Source organism: Ambystoma mexicanum, chromosome 3q (genome assembly GCF_040938575.1).
Source record: "Ambystoma mexicanum isolate Mex_15411 chromosome 3q, UKY_AmexF1_1, whole genome shotgun sequence".
NCBI lineage: Eukaryota > Metazoa > Chordata > Amphibia > Caudata > Ambystomatidae > Ambystoma > Ambystoma mexicanum.
In genome coordinates, this window is record NC_090926.1 from 204,933,702 (window position 1) to 204,956,638 (window position 22,937).

The 22,937-nt window shown below is 46.4% G+C and overlaps 1 protein-coding gene across 6 annotated transcripts in view; it reads right to left on the bottom strand.

Moving 5' to 3' along the window:
• Positions 1-22,937, bottom strand: part of STAT6 (signal transducer and activator of transcription 6) — a 1,449,539-nt gene that overhangs the window by 1,343,776 nt on the left and 82,826 nt on the right. For all 6 annotated transcript variants that reach the window (XM_069653558.1, XM_069653564.1, XM_069653563.1 and 3 more), the window contains exon 2: positions 12,532-12,597. The gene's annotated coding sequence lies outside the window, so the exon portion shown is untranslated. The remainder of the gene's footprint in view (positions 1-12,531; positions 12,598-22,937) is intronic.

The window sequence follows — 22,937 nt, forward strand, 5'->3', positions numbered from 1 at the left end:
GCTCCCGACCTTTGAGTTCTGTTAATGGTTAGACTGTCCAAGGGCCGACTGTTTAGACAATGTAATGAGACCTTGTACTACACATTAACTGTTGTCCTAGCATTGTCTGCGCTAACAAGCCTCATCCACGAATACACATCTGGGACAATGAAATGTAAATGCCAAGCGGGGACATAGGCTGAACTCGATTGAATGCAACTTGTAAAGGGAGCTTGCTGTAGGATCTGGGAACATACGCTGTCATTGTATCACTGTGGAAATATAAACATATATAATCCTTTGTAAAATATTATGTGAACCGAATGTGAACTAGGCACAAACTCTAGACCGCAGATTATTAATGCAAAGAGGGGCTGGACAATATTACTCAAAACCGTATAAAAGCACAAATGTTTAGATGTCCAGCACTCCCTCTCTCTTCTCTTTGACGGACTGGTACTCATTGCGGGGTGTTGAGAGCCAGATAGCTATCAGTGTTTCTTTGTAACTGTACTGAATAAAGATCTGTGAATCTTTCTAGCCCGTGATTGGTGCATTTCCTTTTGTGGTACTCAGCCTCGATATTTTCTCTTTCTTACAGATGGTGCCCGAACAGGGACCCTCAAGATTGATGCTATCTCGTTGAAGTGTTGACGCGGCTATCGGACTGGGATCGGACGGTGAGAAAGCGGGCCCCTTTTTGGATGAGACGTGACACCTCAACAGTACTGCACAACCCGATCCCTGGATGGTGAGCATGCAGTCTGAGACATCTTGACGAGGGTCCATATATTGAGGCAGGCAGTTTTGCCGAAATCACCAACCACAAGGGTCCTTTGTTGTCCTTAGTAATCCGATCGGACCTCCTTTGATCAGGTGAGTCGTGCCCCGATTCCTAAGTATCCTGATATTTGATTTGGCGCATTGTTCTCGCGAGTACAATTATTACCAGGTAACACCAGAAATCTGATATGCATGAGAAATTGTCTGCCTGTTTCAGGGCATTATTCGGCAGAGACAGACAATCTTTGGAATTTGGCCATCCGGCACCACAGCAGGGGTCCCCGGCATGTGCTATGTACTGTTAGTACGGCATTGGTAGTATAGTGTTCAACGATATTTGGCACAGACAAACTAGACATGCTTCCGAACTTCAGTGGCCAATCAATGGTAGCTTTGAGATTTCTCGTGTAGAATATCTAGAATCTATATTAAAGAAAAAAGCTAGACCTGCAGCATTTGATGTATTACAAAATTGGAAAAAAGAAGATATGCAGCAGCTTAAAAGTAGAGAGAAACATGCGCGCCGACATATGTCGAACGCCGAGAAAGCGTTATTGTATGATCAACAAAAACAGTCAGTCTGTTAGAAACATGGATAGGGCTTTTCAACTTGGAATCCAGAAAATATAACCGTCTAAAGATTTCCATGCGTCAGATGAACTGATTGATAAGCTTTTAAATGAACGAAGGCCTGGTGCCACTGTGCCACCTCCTTATGTACCTATTCCTGTTCCTTTACCTCGTCCTGCTGTTCCTCCTCCCATAGTAATTCCTGCACCTCTTATTACTCCTCCGCCACTAGCTATTGCTACTCTTCCTATTGTTGCTCCTCCACCTGTAACTCTGCCTTTGCCTGCTGCCACGGGTTTGGTAGATTTGTCTTTTTCACCAGTGTTAGTACCTTCGTTACCTAGTGTGCAAGATTTGTCTACTCTTTCTCTTCCAAGTAGTTCTGCTCCGCTTGTAGACGATAAGGGAGTGGGATCGAACATTTTAACTCGTAATACAGTGTCTAAAGAAAATAAGCGAGATCTGAATGTATGGGCTAGACAGTGCATTGAGAAAGTTGAAAAATCTGATGTTTTTGCTACACTCTCTAATCTAGAAGGTTTTCCTGAGAAAACTGTTTTTATTGAAGGGATGGGAATTCATTTATCTGTAATGTGGAACAAACTCAATGATGAAGATATCCCACAAGGGTTGAGGGATGGGAATGTTCTAGCATATTCAAGAGATACTGCGGAGAAAATATATGAGCACGTGGAGAGGGTTTTTAATTATAGAAGGGAGTTAGAAAGGTTACGGTATGATGAAATAGATAGTGATAGTTTGGGCGCTATTTTTGTACAGAAACGGTTCTTTCCTCCTTGTAAATCAATGAGTGAAGAAACACGAATTTGCACAAGAGATGCACTCAGATGGATTTCAGACATGTCAATATCTCCCGTAGAAGTATATGATACGTATATAGTCAGTATACTCCAGAAATGCAGAGGAAAGTGACACAGGTAATGGTAGAATACCTGCAGGATGAATGTATAAAAAGAAAGATTTGTTGTTCCGCAGAATTATTGTTTATTTATAAGAGAGCTTTTTCGTCTGACACTCCTTCAGCTGCTTTAGCGCTCGATTTAGCTCTGTTGCTTGGTAAGCGTTCAGAGTTGCCCATTTCTCAGTTACCTATGAGAGAGGTTTCTCCGACATTTTTCCCTAAAGTTGAGGTCCCGGCTAATGCTGCAACCTCGTGTAGCCGCCTATGACATTGATGCACATTATGTATCGCAGTTTGTTCATGTCCGGTTCTCAAGACAGGAGGTGAATACCATTAGACAATCCATCCCAGATATTAGGAAGAATCCGACAGGGTTTTATAAAGAAATGGAATCTGTCTTGCAGTCGTCAGTATTCACTTTGGGTGATATAGACTTGCTATTTCCTGTGCTCCTACCTGCCGATTTGTGGAAACAGACGATGTACCAGGGTTAGAGGACACATGGGATAATTTGGCTAGGCAAGATAGAGAATGGAAAGCTGGTGAGAGACCACCACATATGATACTGACTTTGCCTGATAGAATAGTGACAAAACTGAAGGCCTTAATTCCTGAGAGAAGGATTGTCTGGGACAAACTTACTGCTTGCATCCAAGGAAAATCTGAGGGTGCTACCAAATTCTTTAATCGGTTTGAATAAGTATTTTCAGATTTTAGTGGTCAAGATTTAAGCACAGAGTCTGGAAAACAAATTATTTGTGGACAAATTTGTGCGTGGATTGTTACCCGACATCCAGTCGCAAATTATGACTTCTGAGAGCGCTTGGCAAGCTAAGTCTCAGTCTGAAGTATTGCATATGGCTCAGTATTATGAAAACCGAGTCAATAATGAGAAGGAAAGGACTGAAAAGAAAAAGGGAGACTTGAAAACTAAGATGTTGTTGCAACAGATTGTTAGAGGTCCTAGAGGGGGTAGCACACAGTTTAGGGGGCAGTATGTTCCACAAGGTAATGTGCCGTTGGGTCCTGTGCATGCGAACCAATGTGCTTATTGCAGACAAGAGGGTCATTGGCGAGCACAATGCCTGATCCTCCAGCAGAGGTCGAATAGCACATTTGGTATCATGGGTAGACGATCCAGAGGCCACCCAGGGGCTGGGGGTACTGGTAGAAGCCAGTTTTCACAGAATTCTCAGTCCTTTTCGCAAGACAATCAGCCACCGAGTATGGATAATAGAAATATTTTTGATCATCCTTCTACTGCTTATCTCTCGGAAGACCTTCCCTTCGATGATATATTGTTCTGCTAGGATTGCCCGAAGCAGGGTTTGGAACCAACGCCTATTCCCGTTAATCAGAAAGGTCCCTACGTTGAAATGATAGTGGGAAATAGGAAACATCTATTTTTGATAGATACAGGAGCACAGAAGTGTTCCATTGACCATTCACGGGTTCCAGACATTCCACTGTCAGGGCAAACTAACATTTCTGTAGGGTTTTCTGGTACACCAGTAGTTAGTCCGGTTTCTCTGCCGGTACCGATTTCACTGTGTCCATTCACGGATCCTTGTCCGTCTCTTTTGACAAACTGTGGTGAGAATTTGCTGGGATTGAATCTGTTGAAGGAATTAAATGCAGTAATTCATTGTTCTTCGGACGGAGCGCGTTTGACGATTTCACCACAGCAATTTTCTGTCTCACAGTTTCCGATTAGACCTTTGCCGCCGGAATTTAATGACATTCCGGAGGGTTTATGGGCGATTGATGACAATGTCAGTGTTTTACAGATTGAGCCTGTAAGATTCATTTTGAAACCAGGAGTAAAGTTGCCACTTATTCCACAGTATAAGATTTCGGTTGATGGTGAGCAAGCTTTGAAGTGTATAGTTACCGATTTTGTACACCGTGGGGTAATTGAAGAAATTGCAGGAAGTTTGTGCAATAGTACGATTTTACCGGTGTATAAGAAAGGAGATAATGCAATTCCTTTTCATTTTATTATTGATTTACGCGCTATCAACAAGGTTGTTGCTCCACAATTTCCTATTGTTCCTGATGTGACGACGATATTAACTATGATCCCAGCTTCTGCTACTCATTTTAGTCTTGTATATCTTAAGAATGCCTTCTTTAGCAATCCTATACACAAAGATAGCAGATACTTGTTTGCGTTCACCCTAGGGGGACGCTGGTTTACAATCACCCGTGTGCTACAGGGATACACGGAAAGTCCAAGCATTTACAGTAGGGCTTTGAAAGAGTAGCTCAATACACTTGAGTTGCCTGCTACTTGTACATTGCTTCAATATATCGACAACCTTCTTTTAGCTGCAGCCTCAGTAAGTGCTTGGAAGGAGGGCACCGTGTTGCTGGTTATTCATTTAGCAAAGCATGGACATAAAGCTTCACTGAAAAAGTTTCAATATTGTCGACAGGAGGTCGCCTATTTAGGCTATCTCCTGTCAAAGGAGGGAAGAAGATTGACACCTGAACAAATTAAAATAATTTCTAGCATGTCTGTCCCAAATACACAGAAGGAGGTCAGAGCCTTGATAGGAATGGCTCCTTAATGTAGGCAGTGGATCCCAAACGTTTCACTAGTGATCAAACCAATGTTGGCGTTGACAAAGAAGGGCATTTCTTTGCCATTGCTGTGGAACTTGGAACACCAGAAAGCTTGATTTGCTCAAGACCGCACTGTGTTCAGCACCGGTTTTGGGCACACCAAATCATGAAAAGGCCTTTGAGTTGTATGTGCATGAATGTGATGGATGTGCTTTGGCTGTGTTAACGCAGGAACATGGGGGGAAGAATAGGCTGTGCGGTTACTTTTCCTCCACCCTTGATCCTGTTGCATGTGCTTTGCCAAGATGTCTGAGAGCCGTCACTGCTGCTGCTGTGTCTGTAAAACAGAGCGAGGGTATGATCCTAGGCCATGCTGTAACCTTGTTGGTACCTCACTCTGTAGACGTTTTATTAAATAGAACGCAAACACAACATCTGACTTCCGCACGATTAACGAGATATGAATTGATCTGGTTTGCACCGCATATACAAATTAAGAGATGTTGTGTACTGAATCCTGCTGAATTATTACTTCTTCCACAAGATATTGCTTGCAGTGATGAAATGTCACATGACTGCCTTTATACCACAGAGCAAGAAACTAAAGTCAGGATTTATTTGAAAGATACATCTTTGAATGATCCTCAAGGGGAGCTGTTTTGCGATGGCTCCTGTTTCAAACTTCCGGATGGTACATCCACTGCTGCTTATGCCATCACTACACTAAGCACGATTGTGGAAACCAAAAGAATTTCGCATAACTCCGCGCAGGCCACAGAGATTATTGCATTGACTCGAGCTTGTGAACTTTCCAAAGGGCTTAAAGTAAACATATATACTGATAGTATGCTTTTGGGGTAGTTCACAACTTCGGTAGACTTTGGCCAGAACGAGGTTTCTTGACCTCACATGGAACGAAGATCCAATATGGCACCTTGATAGTTCAGCTACTCTCAGCGCTTGCACTTCCCACTCAGCTAGCAATTATGAAGTGCTTGGGACATCAGAAAATCATAGACGATGTAGGAAAAGGGAATGCTTTCGCTGACCAGATAGCCAAACAAACTGCTACTGGTCTCTATTCAGATATGTACACTACAAGGGAAGCCACAAATGTCTGTACTATAGTTGAAGGAATTGATTCCATAAAGAATATCCAAGCAGATGCCACTCTAGAGGAAACTATGCAATGGGCTGAGGGCTTGGCGAGGTTGGATGATGATGGGTGCTGGGTGGATAATTTAGAGGGAAAATGGATGCTGCCAGACGTGTACATAAAACGATGGTTTCAATGGCTCATGGTCCTACTCACATATGCGCTAGGAAAATTGGCAAAATGTTAGAATCTGTCTGGGTAAATGTTAACGTCCCGAAAACTGCTGAGCGTTTTGTCCAGAGTTGTATGGTCGGTCTACAGCACAATGTGGGGAAAGGTACATCAACATCAAGGGGTAGTTTTGGTCCACCTTCTGTTCCTTTTGAGGTAATTCACTTTGACTTTATTGAAATGGAGCGTTGTAATAATCTCAGATACATTCTGGTTGTTATGTGTGCTTTTAGTAAATGGGTTGAAGCCTTTCCAGTAAAAGATGCCAGAGCAATGACAACAGCGAAAACCATGCTTAAGGAATATTTTCCTAGGTTTGGTTTGCTGAGGGTCATCTAGTTGGACAATGGTCCACTTTATCGCTGCGTTTATTCTGCAAATATGTGCAGGATTACAGATCGATAAACGGTTCCATTCGGCCAGACATGGTCAGAGTGCTGGATTGGTAGAGCGGCACAATGGAATCTTGAAGAAAAAAACTTGCTAAGACGCGTACCGGCACCAATTTCAAATGGCCAGACGCCTTACCGATAGTGTTACTCTCTATAGGCACGACCCCGCAGACTAGGACTGGGCTCTCCCCATACGAGGTGGTGATGGGGAGGCCAGCTAACATTTGGAATCTTCCTAAGCCTAGGGCTTTGAGGGATATAGAGCACATACTTTTTTCTGAATATTGTGAACGGTTAACTCAAAATCTGTATTTGATTCATCAACAGGTGCAAGAAGCTCGAGGGGCCAGGTCACAGCATCCGACCTGGTGACTGGGTGCTGACTAAATCGTTTGAGAGAGCATCCTGTCTTGCACCGCGTTGGAGGGCCCCAATCAGGTCATATTGGCCACACAGACTGCCATATGAGTAGCGGGGAAGCATCACTGGATCCACGCCTTGCCTGTCAAGAGGATACCTTTCCCTTTGCCACGCAACAAAGATGATAAGGAGAAACTTACTTGCTCTGTTCCCAGCGATCATTCAGCATTGAGCAGCACTGAGGGTGTTTTCCAGAGACACTCCCTGAGCCCGCGGGGCCTGGGGAAACTGCTGCTTTGTCTCCACACTCTTCTGCAGATCCTTTTGCATATTTGTCTAATTCTGCTGCAAATTCATCACTTCCATCAGGAAGCAATGACACACTGTTCACAGATCACACGGTACCAGGAGTCACAAGGTACAATCTGCGTCCACGGCACTAGTCACACTGTATGAATACGACTGTGCCCACAGGGGAACAACTACAGAGCTTGTCCTTTGCCACTTTCTGGGCTGAAGGAAAGTAGGTGGATGGGGATTGGGAAAGACTAAGAAATCACGTGAATAGGAGATCACCAGCAAACGGACTATGGAGATTTTCACAGGAACTTATCGGAGAAGAGCTTCAAGGAACAATGCCTGTTATCGACCCTACTTGTGCGGTACAAACAATTGTGTGTGGCCAACAATGACAATGGATGATCAAATACATGGTCTTTCAAGACGTATTGTCTTCTAGTAATTGTGTTAACCAGTTTCATAGTATTAGTTGCCTTAGGATTTTGGTATATGGAAGAAGTACGCCCGCTTGAAACATTCTTGCCTACTGAGAATGTTCCTACTGTATCTACACCTTTTGTGCACCTGCACACTATCTCCTAGAGACTCTCAACATAGACAGAGTTATCATAATAATACATTACTGCTTATAATGAACGCAACTCATGCCATTTTGAACAGAACGAACTGCTGGATTTGCTCCCTTTTGCCGCAACATGGGGAAAAAGGGTTGGGCTGGTAACTAAAGGCAAAGGATATCATCCTTTGCCTTTAGTTACTGCATGTTATGCTTCTCTACGGGCACTATTCTTTGGCCGATGGAATGATAGCATCTCAGGGAACATTGATGGGACGAATTTGAAAGGCGAGTCCTAACGCCTCTGGGATGCTCACTCTTCGCAAATAGGAGCAAGCTTAATGTTGCTTCTATTAGGCCTTCTGATAGACTGTCCCGACCTTTTCAATCTCTGATTTCTTTTAAGATGGCTCCTATAGGTAATAGGGATGCCACGCCACCTTCTTACACTGTTCACCATAGCCCCAACTCAGTTTCTTTCTGAATACAAAGGAATAGTACTCCGTTAATGGGCGATTTCAAGGGTTGCACTAGTGTTGCAAACTTGACCAGTGAGGACAGACCTTTGTATGCAGGCGAACCTGTCTACTTCGTTTGCGGTAATTAAGGATATCCATGGCTACCTAGGGATTGGCAGGGAACTTGTTATTTGGGAATTCTGCTACCAGGGGTATATGTAGCCAGTACCGCTGAAATCTCTAGGGCTCGTCCTAAGCGGGACGAGAATGGTGCTACTCTGTCACAAGTTCTGGGCGATGTAGCAAAATCCTTTGTACCTTTTTGGGGGCAAATCATGAATTCTGAGGCTATCAGGAGACTAGCAAGAGTACTGGAGAAAACCATCAATCGGACCACTGACATACTCTATAACATGACTCTAGAGCAAAAGGCAATCAGATTAGTGGCACTACAAAACTGGATGGTATTAGACCTCATCTTGGCTGAGCGTGGTGGAGTATACAAATTAGTGGGGTCCGCGTGCTGTGTTTTCGGACCAGATTCCTCCCCGACCATCTTTAAGGCAATACAAAATCTGCACGTCCTGAGTTCAGAAGTACATGTTCCCGAGGGAAACTGGGATCATAGTACTTGGTTCTGGGACTTCTTGCGATCTTGGGGATGGAAGCTTCTCTCTGTCTTATTGATAATTCTGGGTATTCTGTTGTGCTGCTATTGCTGTATACAATGTCTTCCTGCCATATGTTCAATGTTAGGGGCATGTTGTGCATAGACTATGGGAACGTTAGGACCAAAGGTACACGCACCGGAAAGAATGACCAACGAATTTGTGATGAAGGAAATTTCCGCCGCAGGTCTTATGGCGATCGATATATCTGATGAATGTGATTCAGGATTATGGACATTGAAATGTGGAGTTACTCGTGAAGCGACTCGTTTTTAGTTTAGCACTTGGCTTAGGCCAAAAGGAGGATTTGTTAAACGGAAATCATATTGTGCCTCCTTTTGATTTATATTGGCCCAAGTCTAGTCGCTCTATGAGGAAAACCGCGTTGCAAAGTTCCGATTTTGGATCGACTTTGCCGCCATTTTAGAATCATCCGCCATTTTGATTTCTGTTCGTATATTCTCTGTTCTAAAATGGTGGACTGTGTTTTCAACTTGCAACCAAACTCCCGACCTTTGAGTTCTGTTAATGGTTAGACTGTTCAAGGGCCGACTGTTTAGATAATGTAATGAGACCTTGTATTATACATGAACTGTTGTCCTAGCATTGATGTGCTAACGAGCCTCATCCATGAATACACATCTGGCACAATGAAATGTAAACGCCAAGCGTGTACATAGGCTGAACTCGATTGAATGCAACTTGTAAAGGGAGCTTGCTGTATGATTTGGGAACATAAGTTGTCATTGTATCACTGCGGAAATATAAAATGTATAATCCTTTGTAAAATATTATGTGAACCGAATGAACTAGGCACAAACTCTAGACCGCAGATTATTAATGCAAAGAGGGGCTGGACAATATTACTCAAAACTGTATAAAAGCACGAATGTTTAGATGTCCAGCACTCTCTCTCCTCTCTTTGAGGGGCTGGTACTCATTGCGGGGTGTTGAGAGCCAGATAGCTATCTGTGTTTCTTTGCAACTGTACAGAATAAAGATTTGTGAATCTTTCTAGCCCGTGATTGGTGTATTTCCTTTTGTGGTACTCAGCCTCAATATTTTCTCGTTCTTACAGTTTAAAATCCTCTAATCTCCTTACAAACTTTCCCAACCACATTTTCCTCGGCCCTAGTGTTGCACTACAGCCAATCAGCCAATATTTTAGCGTTTCTGCCTCCCCCGGCTTTTTACAGAGCCAAATAATTTCTTTGATGCCAAGGGATCCCTTTTACGGGACCCCACCTGTGTAGGGAGCCTACCAAGTTAAAACGAAAGCGCATATAAATGCAACGATATTTCGGCCCTGAAAATCTCATCACGGAGGACTGCATCTCCTTATATTTCCTCAGGTGTGTGGTCAGCTCCCTTTGTAGTTCATACAATGACATTCTCTGTATAGCTTTCACCATTTTACAATTTTCATTTTGTTGTAGATCTTCACCGGGCCTTTCCATCAATGTAAGTTTGTTTGAGTCCATTTCAACAAGAATCGGGTCACAGCACTCCCCAAATTTGCTCCATGCTTGTTCATAATTATTGCTTAATGATATATTAAAATCTTCAAATAGCGAACCCGATGGTGGACAATTGTCCCATGATCCTGTATGGGATGAACAAAGAACTACATCTGTATGCTTTGGCTGCTTAACACAGATGGGTGAATTTGTAAATCTCCATTAGGCTTACCCAAGTCCACACCAATTCAGGCTATAAGAATGATATTCAATTTGTCATCATTATATACTCCAGCACAGCTGGGTAAATTACATTTTTACATACTTTTTAGAGTGGCTGAACACAATTCCCTAATGATTACATGGAAAGAGGTGTTTAACGAGTTACCCGATTACTATGCAATTTGACAAAAACTGCATAGAGTTTATGATCTCAATTGGATCCAATGTAGATTAGACTATGGATTCACAAAATGTTATGCGTGAACTAAATAAGACGAAAGAGTTATGAAGAATCTCACAACCTTGTCACTGATTCCCTGGAAGGAAGCCTCACTTACGTGGCCAGGGAAAGAAAGAATCTACATGACTCTGGCCCTGGGGTGGCTTTATGCGGGAGGAACACATGGGAGAGGATAAGCTCCAGGGAGACAGGAAAACACTAAATCAAGACAACCCTTCATTCATACCTTTTAGTGACGCCCATGTGCCATTGCAACATTTCTACATGGCTACATGGCTCATTGTAATATAGAGATACACTTCCCAGGTTTTTCTAGCCCAGAACGTCCTTTACCTTTCCCCCTCCTTTTTGGTACTGAGATGAGGAAGAGGGATGTAGCAATGAGGATGACTGAACACGATACGCCAACGGTGCATGATAGTCCTTGGAAACTGCAGAGAAAGACCGGGACATTTGAAAAGGACACAGGTGAACCGAATTGGAGCGAACTAGAGAGCCAGAGATTGGGGAGGAAGGATAGCTCGGGGCAATGTGTATGTCTTGGAAGCAAGAAAACGCAGCGCAACAGAGGTTAAAATCCTGAACCTGCACTTAGAAACCACTTGCTCGTATTAAGCATGTTATAAAAAGAACAATTATGACGATTAGAGGTGCCTGACCAACACAGCCACGAAGGCAAGCAGATTGCAAAGCACAGTGCAGAGGCCAACGGGCACGGTCAGGTCGGGAGAAGTTCACTGCTTATCTGTTTCGAGCAGCCGAACACAGTGGAAGGCTAAAGCAGGAAGCAAACAACTCACAAGGCGCACTGCCAGTCAATGGACCAGGAGCGCAGACGCCAGCAAAACAGGAGGGGGGACTTTTGGACTCGGCAGATGAGCAGGATGCAAATTGCGCTAGTATTTGCCATTATTGAATTTTGGAAAAGTATCAAGCATCTGTGGAAGTGATGTAATAACTAAGCCTCAAAATGTGAACTAACCACTGGCAAGTGATAGCTGACTCTTGGCAAGTATAAAATGAGGTGCTCCCTCATTGTGGAGAACTGAGGGGGCGAGCAACTTTGTATGCATGGCTTGTAGCTTGCAACTTGAGAATGTTTACCCCTGGTAATAACGATTTTCCAATCATAATGAATGGTGTATAGATAACATTAGTAATGCTTTTAAACTAGGGGTTCTGCAAAGTGTGGCTCTCGCAAAGTTTTGGGCTACAATTCCTATAATCCCTCACCATGGACTATGCTGGCTGGGGGGGTGGCAGTTGTCCAAAACATCAGGAGAGGCATAAATTGCAAAATCCAGGTTTAAAATTATTGAATAATGTGTATTTTACAAACCTTTGTGTACAAAATTGGCCCTTTATGGTGTTAACTGTATTATTGTAAATCTATTTTTTGTGAATGTTTTCTTGAAATCATAAAGGAATCAAATAAAAATAACTACCCATAAAAGACCTGCGTTAGATTTCACTTCACATACTAGGTTATGAGGTCAGCAACAAATAACTTTAAATAGCTAGGCACATCGGCCCCCGTTACCGCACTGGTTCTATGAGGGACTAAATCGTGCAGTCTTACAATTAATTTTACGGCCCCCATTGTAAGGATTCTTAACTTTCTCTGATTCAAAGCTGTTGGGCTTCGTTGAACTTTCCCCCCGCCCCCAATCGCATTGTAACATTACAAACTAATCCAGAGACCTCTGGAAAGGGTAATTTAATGAGACTTACCTTAAATCGGTTGCATCGGGTCCCGTTATTCTCAAGGCTTCCTCCATACATTTAACTCTTGGAGTCCTGCAAGGGAGGCACAAATGCAGAAAGGACTTGTACATTTTTTTTTAAAACCAGAGACGTGATAATTTATTTAAAGAAAGACCTTTTAACATGGGTATAACAATGTGCCTGAAATGATTATAACTAGTTAATTATAAAACATATCCAAACACACCAGGAGTAATGACATTAACTCATGTAGTGAAAGTGATGTTGCTCATGAACACACTATTAATGAAACTAACAGATCTATGATCAAGGTCACAACGCTACATCCAACTCTCTCTCCCCAAATACTTCCCTGCTAGAGCCTTTCGGTCTTCTATCTCCAACTCTCTGCAGATCAGATGCTTCTCCAAGCAGAGAGTGGGGGGGTAGAGCTCTACCCTCGGCAGGAGCCTCCCTCTGGAACGGCCTCCCTGCCCCTCTCAAGCTTGAGCCGGATCTCCTTTGCGTTCCGGAAGCTTGTGAAGACCCTCCTTTACTCTTATTCCTTCCCTCTCCTGCTCCTGTGCTAATGCTCCCCTCTGCCGCATTGAGTGGCGGCGTGGTCCCTTCCAAGTCCTTCAGGGCACCAGGCCCTCTTCGACCAGTCTACCCCAGCACCCTGGTATCCCTGACCACTACCCCCCCACCCTAACCTGCACTTGCCCCTCTGGGTCCCCTTCCCCGGACTAGCCTGGCTGGGTGTGCATCCCTACAGAGCATGGTCTACCCCTGTCCTCCCACTTAACATGTGGCCCTCACTCCCTGCATCCCCTGGCACTTGCTCACCTAGCCTCCCCTTAGCACTTGCCTAGTCCCAGGGGCCTACTTCCCCTCTTCCCCTCCCTGCACTTGTATGCCTCCACTCTGCCCCAAACTTCCCTCCCACCCTAGCTTTATCCCTTCCCCCTGACCGGCACCTCCCCGCTCCCAGTCCTTTCCCCCTGCACTTCTTTTTACTGCACTTGCACGACCCGAATGACACAAGGCACAGTAGGACCGTTATTGTGGTTTTCTTCCCCGTCTCCCCCACACCCCTTGTTTTTGTCTTGTGGCACCTTAAAACACTATTTGCTGTATAGGCACTTTATAAATGCCCAATAAATAAATACACAACACTCCTAAGGATCTTATTAAATATTTATAAGTTCGGGCACAGCACATTATTTTGTAGAAATGGAGACCCTTTCAGACTACCATAAATTCAGTGTCATTTTCTTTACAGTGACTACCATCCTACTCTGGCGTACAAGTGGCTCTGGATTTCTCCCTGGTAGGCCTCCCACCACAGGCTGAGAGGAGTTCCCATCCCTTCTTGACAAGGCAAGTGAACTGGCCAGACATTCCCACTCTAACTGTTTAGACTGTGTAGGAAACGTAGCCACATTAGGCACAAGTATTTCATGTCAGACCCAAACAGGCTTGCCACGTTTGGTGACATTACAAGCACGTTTTCAAATTTTAAAAAGACATTTTTTGCAGACTGGGATTTCGGATGGATCTCAAAAAGCCATGAGTATGATGCATTTAAATACAAAATGGTCTGCTTTGATTCCAAAGACGGTGTGCATGTTGTAAACATTTTGAAAATCAGATCATCAAACTGAAAACTTTCACTTTAAATTGAAAAGAAATGCCATAATGAATAAAAATCTCTGCAGTACATGTGGAACAAAACTGCCCCGGGCCCCGTGCCATACAGAGTATGACACGATGGAGGGCCTGGGGGGTTAGGCGCAGGGTGGGGGAGACGAACGGCGGGAAACAAAGAGGGAGGGGCAGCCAAAGCGGCACCCCCACCCTCGGTGCTGCCAGGGGAACGCACCAAAAGGTGTGAAGGAAACAGCAGGGGGGGCAGGAAGAAGCCCGGCCCCCAGCAACACACCAAAGGGGACAGGGAGGATAAATACCCCTGTAAAACCCAAGGAGGCACAAACAGGTCCGGAGCTCACCTCACTCGGGTAGGCTCCCTGGACCTGGGAAAGGGGGAAAAGGGAAGAAATGTAAATTCAATCACAGATGCGAGAATTGCGGAGGAGAGCATATTACTGCCAAATGCACCAGAGCAGCGCCCAGTAAGTAAAGGGTCCCAGAAAAACGGAACTAGGAGCAAAGAAGAGAAAGGGGCCACACCAGTAAAAATCGAGAATATGGAAAGGTGGTTAAGGGTGTTTCCAGACCAAGAAGGAGCTGAAACAATAAGGCGAGGTGTCCAAGAAGGTTTCATGATACCATTTAATGGACAGGGTTCTCAGAACACCCCAAAAAACCTGAAATCCGCTTTAGAAAATAAGGAGTTGGTGGGCAAAAAAATCAGAAAAGAAATTGAGCTAGGGAGGATAGGAGGCCCGTATAGTTCTCCTTTTGAAGAATATATATGCTCACCTTTGGGCCTAGTCCCAAAAAAAGAGGCAGGCGAGTTTCGGCTGATTCACCATCTGTCATATCCGCCAGGGGGCTCGGTTAACGACGGCATCACACAAGAGGCGTCGTCGGTAAATTACTCAGATTTCCTGGAAGCAGTGCAGTTAGTGAGGAAAGCGGGGCAGGGAGCTTGGATGGCGAAAGCAGATATTAAGTCAGCGTTTCGCCTATTACCTGTGAGGAGCGAATCACAGAGATGGCTATGCATGCACTGGGAGGGCAAATACTTTGTAGACAAATGTCTCCCTATGGGCTGCGCCATTTCTTGTGCGTACTTTGAGAAACTGAGCTCTTTCCTGCAATGGGCTCTTACAAAGGAAATGAAGGGGGCACAGGTAGTCCATTACCTGGACGATTTTCTATTTGTGGGACCAAAAGGTTCCGAGCTGTGTAAAAATACATTGAAGAAATTCAAGGCATTAACAGAAGAGTGGGGTTTTCCGCTTGCAGAAGAAAAAACGATGGGGCCAACTCAAGTAATACAATTCTTAGGCATCGAAATTGACTCATAGGTCGGGGTGTGCAGGATCCGGGGGGAGAAGGTGGCGGACTTGCTAGGTGCAATCACAGATCTGAAAGGGAGAAACAAGGCCACAGTAAGAGAGTTGCAATCACTAGCAGGGAAATTGAACTTTGCGGGGAGGGTCATACCGCAAGGCAGGATATTCCAGAGAAGGGTCGAACAAAGGGTGCTAAGGTGGGGCACCACAGGGTGCGGATCGGTGGAGCAATAAAGAAAGATTTGGAGGTTTGGGAAGAATTTTTAAAATCGTTCAATGGTTCAGTGATCTGGCGCACACCTATAAACAAAGAAAGCGAAAGGGTGTTGTTCACGGACGCAGCTGGGGGTTTCGGCTTTGGTGCAATATTGGGTACAGAATGGTGCGCAGAAAGATGGCCAGAGGCATGGCATGAGGCAGCATGGACAAATAACATTACACTCTTGGAGCTATTTCCGATCTGGGTAGCACTGTGTGCATGGGAAACAAAACTAAACAGCAAAGAGTTAAATGTGTGGTCGGATAACATGGCAGTTGTGCATGTAATAAATAACGGAAACGCTTCATGCCCGCTGGTCTTGGAGCTAATGAGGGCAATAACTCTGGCTTGTCTGAATAATAATGTTAGCATAAGGGCGAGACACATCGCCGGTGAAGCAAATATGGTCGCTGATGCCTTGTCTCGTTTTCAGTAGAGCAGGTTCAGAGAACTACGGCCGGATGCAAGAAGGATGAAAACGCCCTTGCCAAAAAAGGCATGGGTACCGCTGGAAGCATGGCGAAAGGGTCGGTTAGCCACAAGGTTGACTCGGAAGAGGAGGAAAGCCCACGAGAGCAAGTAGTAGAGAGATTGGCCAGAAACGCCATAACATACAAAACTGGTGAGCAATATAAAAAACATGTGAATAATGTGTTGAGAGAATCAAGAGTGAAAGAGGTGGGGGATATCACAGTCTCCAATTTGTGTGATTTTTTGGGGAGTGCATTTACACAGGGGAAGAGGAAAAGCTGGGTGGCAGCACATTTGGCCGCAGTCGCGTATACGGCAAAGGTTGCTGGGTTGGCAGACCCGACAGCAAGCCCACGGTTAAAATACGCAATGAAGGGGTGGGCTAGGTTAGAAAGCAGGAAACCAGACAACAGGAGGACCCTGAATTTTTTGAAAGTAGTAAAATTGTTACAATTATTGCATACTACATGTAGCGACAGCTATGAGAGTATGCTGTTCAGGGCAGCATTTGCATTGGCATATTATGGTGCATTCAGGGTCGGGGAGCTTGTAGCAAGTAGCACGATGGCAGGAGACGGGCTAGCAAGGAGCGACGTCAGCATAGGTTCTAAGGGTATGTCCATACTACTAAGGAGATCAAAAACGGACCAAGGAGGGAAGGGGCGAACAATTGAGCTAAATTGTATTAAGGAAAGGGACCACTGCCCCAGGTGCATTACTGAGCGATTTCTCAAGGTACGACCTGAGGTCGGGGGACAGCTGTTGATACATAGGGACGGCAAAGCCCTCAGCAGGTATCAATTCCAAGCCGTACTAAAGAAAACCATAGCGAAAGCGGGGTGGGACGCAGCCGAGTTTGGGACCCACTCCTTCAGGATAGGGGCAGCCACCTCTGCATGGGCAGGGGGACTAGGGGCAAAAGGAGTAAAGAAAATTGGGGGGTGGAAGTCACAATGTTTCAAAAAATACGTGCGAGAGTATTTGATATGATTCATCTCCCATCCACCCATGCAGATGAGACCCCCTACAAGTCAGCATGGATAGTCGGCCATGCATTCGTGACACGAGCAGGCAGGTGGATCGAGGATTTCAGAGAAGGATTACATTTTAAGCGGACAATAACATCCTGGTGGGGCCTCCCAGGAATGCATTGGGAGGACATCCACGATCGGCTATCGGACCTGATCGGGTTCAGGGACCCTCCTGAATACCTGGTCATCCACTTAGGGGGAAATGACTTGGTTAAGACAAATAGGGGTGAGCTGATGCGCAGCATATGCAAATCATTAAGGGCAATAGCCCACTGTTGGTGGAAAACCGAAATTTTCATGTCAGAGATAATTACCCGCAGAATTTGGTATGGGGCACGCAGACGGCAGGCCATTGAGACAGCGCGGAAAAAACTGAACAAAGCTGTAGAAAAATACTGTAGGAGCACGGGTCTCCATTTCATAAGGCATGGGCTGTCACAAAATTACCCAGAGTGGTTTCATCAGGACGGGGTGCACTTATCCAACAAAGGGATGAGCAGATTTGCGGACATCTTTCAAGCATTAGCAGCACATGGATGCAAATAGGTTCGCTGTTTGGGGGGACCCGAGCGGGTTAGGCAACACCCACTCAGGCGTGGCGGCACGTGTCCAGGAAGGGATGCCACAGGGCAACGAAAACTAGCCTAAGGGAAGGCTCGGCATCCATAACCCTGGACACGAGGTGCCCAAAAGCGATTGATAAGGATGTTGGCTGTCATGATTATTGTGTGGCATTATTTCTGTAGAAAATAAAAAGGCCTATGGCCACAATTTGTTCCACAAAACAAGAATATGGTCTGTACTATCATTTCATTATCACAGGTGACAGGTTTCAGGTACAAGAGCAGGGGGGGAGCCCACACTACTCAGCCTATGCCCCAGGCCCCGTGCCTAACAGAGTATGACACGATGGAGGGCCTGGGGGGTTAGGCGCAGGGTGGGGGAAACGAACGGCGGGAAACAAAGAGGGAGGGGCAGCCAAAGCGGCGCCCCCACCCTCGGTGCTGCCAGGGGAACGCACCAAAAGGTGTGACGGAAACAGCAGGGGGGGCAGGAAGAAGCCCGGCCCCCAGCAACACATCAAAGGGGACAGGGAGGATAAATACCCCTGTAAAACCCAAGGAGGCACAAACAGGTCCGGAGCTCACCTCACTCGGGTAGGCTCCCCGGACCTGGGAAAGGGGGAAAAGGAAACGTTTTACCACCCAACCCACCCGGCAAAAGAAGAAGGAACAGGATCAAGAACACCAAGTACTCTTCATCGGTACATGGTAGAAGAAAAAGTCGTAGGCGGCGGCACGTGTCCAGGAAGGGATGCCACAGGGCAACGAAAACTAGCCTAAGGGAAGGCTCGGCATCCATAACCCTGGACACGAGGTGCCCAAAAGCGATTGATAAGGATGTTGGCTGTCATGATTATTGTGTGGCATTATTTCTGTAGAAAATAAAAAGGCCTACGGCCACAATTTTTTCCACAAAACAAGAATATGGTCTGTACTATCATTTCATTATCACAGGTGACAGGTTTCAGGTACAAGAGCAGGGGGGGAGCCCACACTACTCAGCCTAATGTTTTAGGCATACGCCCAATGCTAGCACAGCAGACCCAAGAGGTGGGGAGAAAAATGACAACTGCAGTTGCAAAACATTATTCAGTTCCAGGCCAATAATGTCTTCACATGCACATACAAATAGTTAACAGATTGAGGAGAGAAAGGGGCCATTCAGAGTGAGGACAAGGAATGCAGATTGTACTACAAAAACATAGCACACTCAAACATACATAGTCGGGGGGCACTGTTGAGCAGCCAGAGAATGAAGACCTGAGTCTCTGTTGCTCCGCCGGGGCTGCTAAACCCTTGAATTAATATCCTGCTTGCAGCCTTTGATACGATAACTTTGCGGAACGCTTCCGCTGCTCCCTCCTAAAGAGCCAGTGCGAATCGGCGAAGGGAAGCCGAGTAACAGACGGACGTCACAAATCGATCCAGGGCCGCTCGCCATCTTGGTGTGGCAGCAGGAACCCAGATGGCAGCATCGGCAAAGGGGACCAGCCCGTACCCCAACGCAGGCCTGCATTGATCCTCAAATGAAGCGGCGCAGCGGAAGGGGAGGAGGCGCCTGGCGGTTGACCAGACACCCACGGACCACGCAAACAGAAGCCAGCGGGCTTGGTAGCGAGCCAGGCTGCAGTAGCTATCGAGGAGGCTGCTGTCCGCCGGAGCCTCGTATACGTGTGGAGAAAAGCCGGGAATGAACCTGCAGGTACGAGCTCCGGGGACAGCTGCAGTGTTGGCCAGCGCCTGCCTCCCAGGTCGTGAACGAGTGAAAGTGAGCTGATATTGACAGGCCCGGCCCGCGGTGTTGAAGACAGACCCGGCAGGGTATCAGGGAACAACCCAACATTCTGACACAGGGACAGCTGCACCTCCGTGCTAAAGGCACAAGGAATGGGGGCATCTGTAGGGGACAAGAGGTGAGTGGTCCCCCCACTGCAGACAACAGGGCTGCGTAGGGACAAAGGACCCGGCTCCTGGGGCTAGAGTGAGGTTGACAGGACCCTTTGTCAGGGCCGGGAGAAGGCCGACCCGCCTGGAAGAAAGAGCTGCCCCCCCCTAACTAGCAAGAACAACAAGGAGAAGTGAGAAGAACCAGAACAGATCAGTGTGCCCCGACCTGTGGTGGTGGTAGGGGACATTAGCACAGACCTGTGGGTGGACTGGCAGACAATCCCCACTCACAATCAGAACCATCATCTCCTAAACAAAAAAACGATATTCAAGAAAGCTATGAAACGCGGTGCCAGCTCACTATCTTTACCATTTCAACCCCATATGTCCCCCTGTGCATGTGTCCTTGTAGGCGGCGAAGGCCCTCAGTGCCCCCCTACCGCCCAACTGGTGAGGGTAATTATTACTCTTCCCTATATGTGCCCAGTGGCCTCCAGTGAAGGAGGAAACTTAAATATCCCACCCTTGGAGATGATCAAGTGGTGGACAGCGTGGCACCAGCGACTTATACGGCAATGGCAAAGGACAAGTCCTGAAAGGGGACAAAACAGAACAAAATGAACCAATATACGACAAGTGTTCCGAAGCACTCTTCCTCGAAGAAGAGATGGCTGTATGTGGGGAGAATACAGGAAAAGGTCAAATATTGTCACTCACGGACATCATGGCCGCCATCGGTGATTCCAGGTTGTCCGTCGAAACTAAAATTGAAGGCTTGGTCTCAGAGGTCCCATTCCTACGGCAGGACTTATTCAGCTTATCCTTGCGGGTGGGAGAGATGGAATAGCACATATCGGACAGTGAGGATGCGCTAAGGAAGATGGAGGAGCGATTGGCATCAATGTCCCAGAAACTAACCACCTTAGAAAACCGGGTGGAAGACAATGTAGGCAGATCCCACCGTAATAATCTTCGTATACTTGGACTCCTGGAAAAGGAGGAACGACAATGTATGGAACCTTTCCTAGATCGTTGGCCATCGGACCTTAGGGCAAAAAGGTCTCAAAAGTATTTTTAATTGAGCAGGCCGCCCTGTGCCTGGTCCCCTTCTCCAGGGACTGAGACACTCCTACAGATGGCAAGGGCAACGGGGCAGATTACCTACAATGGGTACTGAATCGGCTTCTTCCCGGACTACATGAGGGAAGTACAGAGATCGAGGCAGTCCTTTGAAGCTCATGTTTCTCAATATTAAGTATGCACTCTTCTTCCCGGCTACGCTCAAACTCTACCATAACGCCACGGTAAAAGTTTTCCACAACCCCAAGGAAACCTGGGACTGGCTGGAGACGCACATTCTGTCTGGCCCGTGCCTAGGGAGACCGAAATGTCCTCCAGTCGGAGACAATGACAGAGACGTCCCCAGTCCTGTTTGATACACAGAAATCACACACGGATGAGGTGGATGAGGTGGATGAGGTGGATGCGGGAACCCCAGGGAACGGAAAGGCTGGCTGAAGAGAAAGAAGCGGAGCGTTGGATGTTTTGGATCTGGGTTTAGGTGGGGGGGAAACGTCATGTGGGCCCTCGAGGGTCCAGGACTGCTACCATTATGAATCCTGCATGTAGCGGCCCCTGGAAGGGGACTAGGAAGAGCTTGCCTGGCTCGCACAGGCAACCCTGAATATTTTTTCGAAAATGGCAACAGGTACTTCTAGTTGGGGGGAAGTTGGGGTGAGGGAGTGAGTGCAGGGTGGGTGGGGGGTTTCACAGTTGGTGTTGGGTGGGGTACAGGGTTGGGAGGTATTGGTCCGCACCAAAGTTTGTTGGTTGGGTGCTAGGAGTTGAATTAATTTGGTTAATTGCTGAGAACATAGGACAGGGGCGGAATTGGGGAGGGGAGTTCATTGTGGGTCCAGACCATAAATTAGGAGGCATTCTCAGGGTTGACATGATGGGCAGACTTTTACTATATGGCAGGAGGGGTCATGACTAGAGAACTTTCCTTATTAACATGGAATGTAAACGGCCTTGGGTCTGGTATTAAGGGGCGGCTGGTACTACAACTCCTAAACCGGCATTCCCCAGACATGGCCCTTCTAACCGAAGCTCATCTGGAAGGGACGCAATGCAATTTCTTTAAATGTACCAATTATCGCACCACCCTGCATGCTGGATTTTCTGGGGCAGGGGCGGGCGATGGGTGCTCTGATACTGGTGCGCAAGAGGGTCCCCTTTCAGCTCCAGGAGGTTGTTCACGACCCATGCAGGCAATTTGTGCTGGTCACAGGGGAGTTGTGGGGGGTGGTTTGCGTGTATGCCTCCCCTAACCCCTGATGGCTTTGTTAAACGAACTAGAAGCCACTTTGCTACAAACTTAGGTGGACATGTGGGCTCTAGGCAGGGACCTGAACTAAGTTATGGACCAGGCGCAGGACCGGAAACATAGTAGGGCCAAAGTGGGAAACACACCATCGAAACTAAACACATTCGCTCATGCAATGGGGCTGGTGGATGCCTGGCGAGAGGAGCACCCGCTTAACAATGGCTTCTAGTTCTTATCTGCGGTACATGGGTCCCTTTCCAGATTAGACTACTTTTTTGTCCAGTCCAGTGAGGCCCATAGATTGAGAGTGGTGACCTTTCTGGCTAGGGGAATCTCAGATCACTCTCTCCTAAGCATGGTGCTTGACCCAAGTAAGAAGGTGGAACGACCCCTGTGGTGATTGAATGACTACTATTTGGGGTTCCCTGATTTCCTGGAAGGGGTGGTTTCTAAGAGCAATTAATATTTTAAAATAAACGCAGAATTAGCAAGTACTACAGAACTGCTCTGGGAAGGCTATAAAACTATCCTGCGGGGTGAGATGTTATCCCTGGTGGCGGCCCGCAGAAGGGCCCATGGAGGAGAGGTACAGGAGGCAGAGGAACAGGAGCGGGTGGCTGAGGAGGCATACTTGCAGCAGGGTACCTGAGATAGACAGCTGAGACTCCATAAAGCACAGGAAACATTGCAGTATATTGTGCTGGATAATGCCAACCAGGCGCAGTGGCTTCTGAAAAGTCAGATATACGAATAAGGGAACGAGCTGGTAAAATGCTAGCCTGGTTGGAAAGGAGGGAGGAAGGCCATAGATATGTAAGGGAGATAGCTGGTTCAGCTGGGGAGTGGATTGTAGAAGATGAAGGAATCACGCAGGAGTTCTACAGCTCTAGGTGGAAGGGGGGAGCATATAGTAGA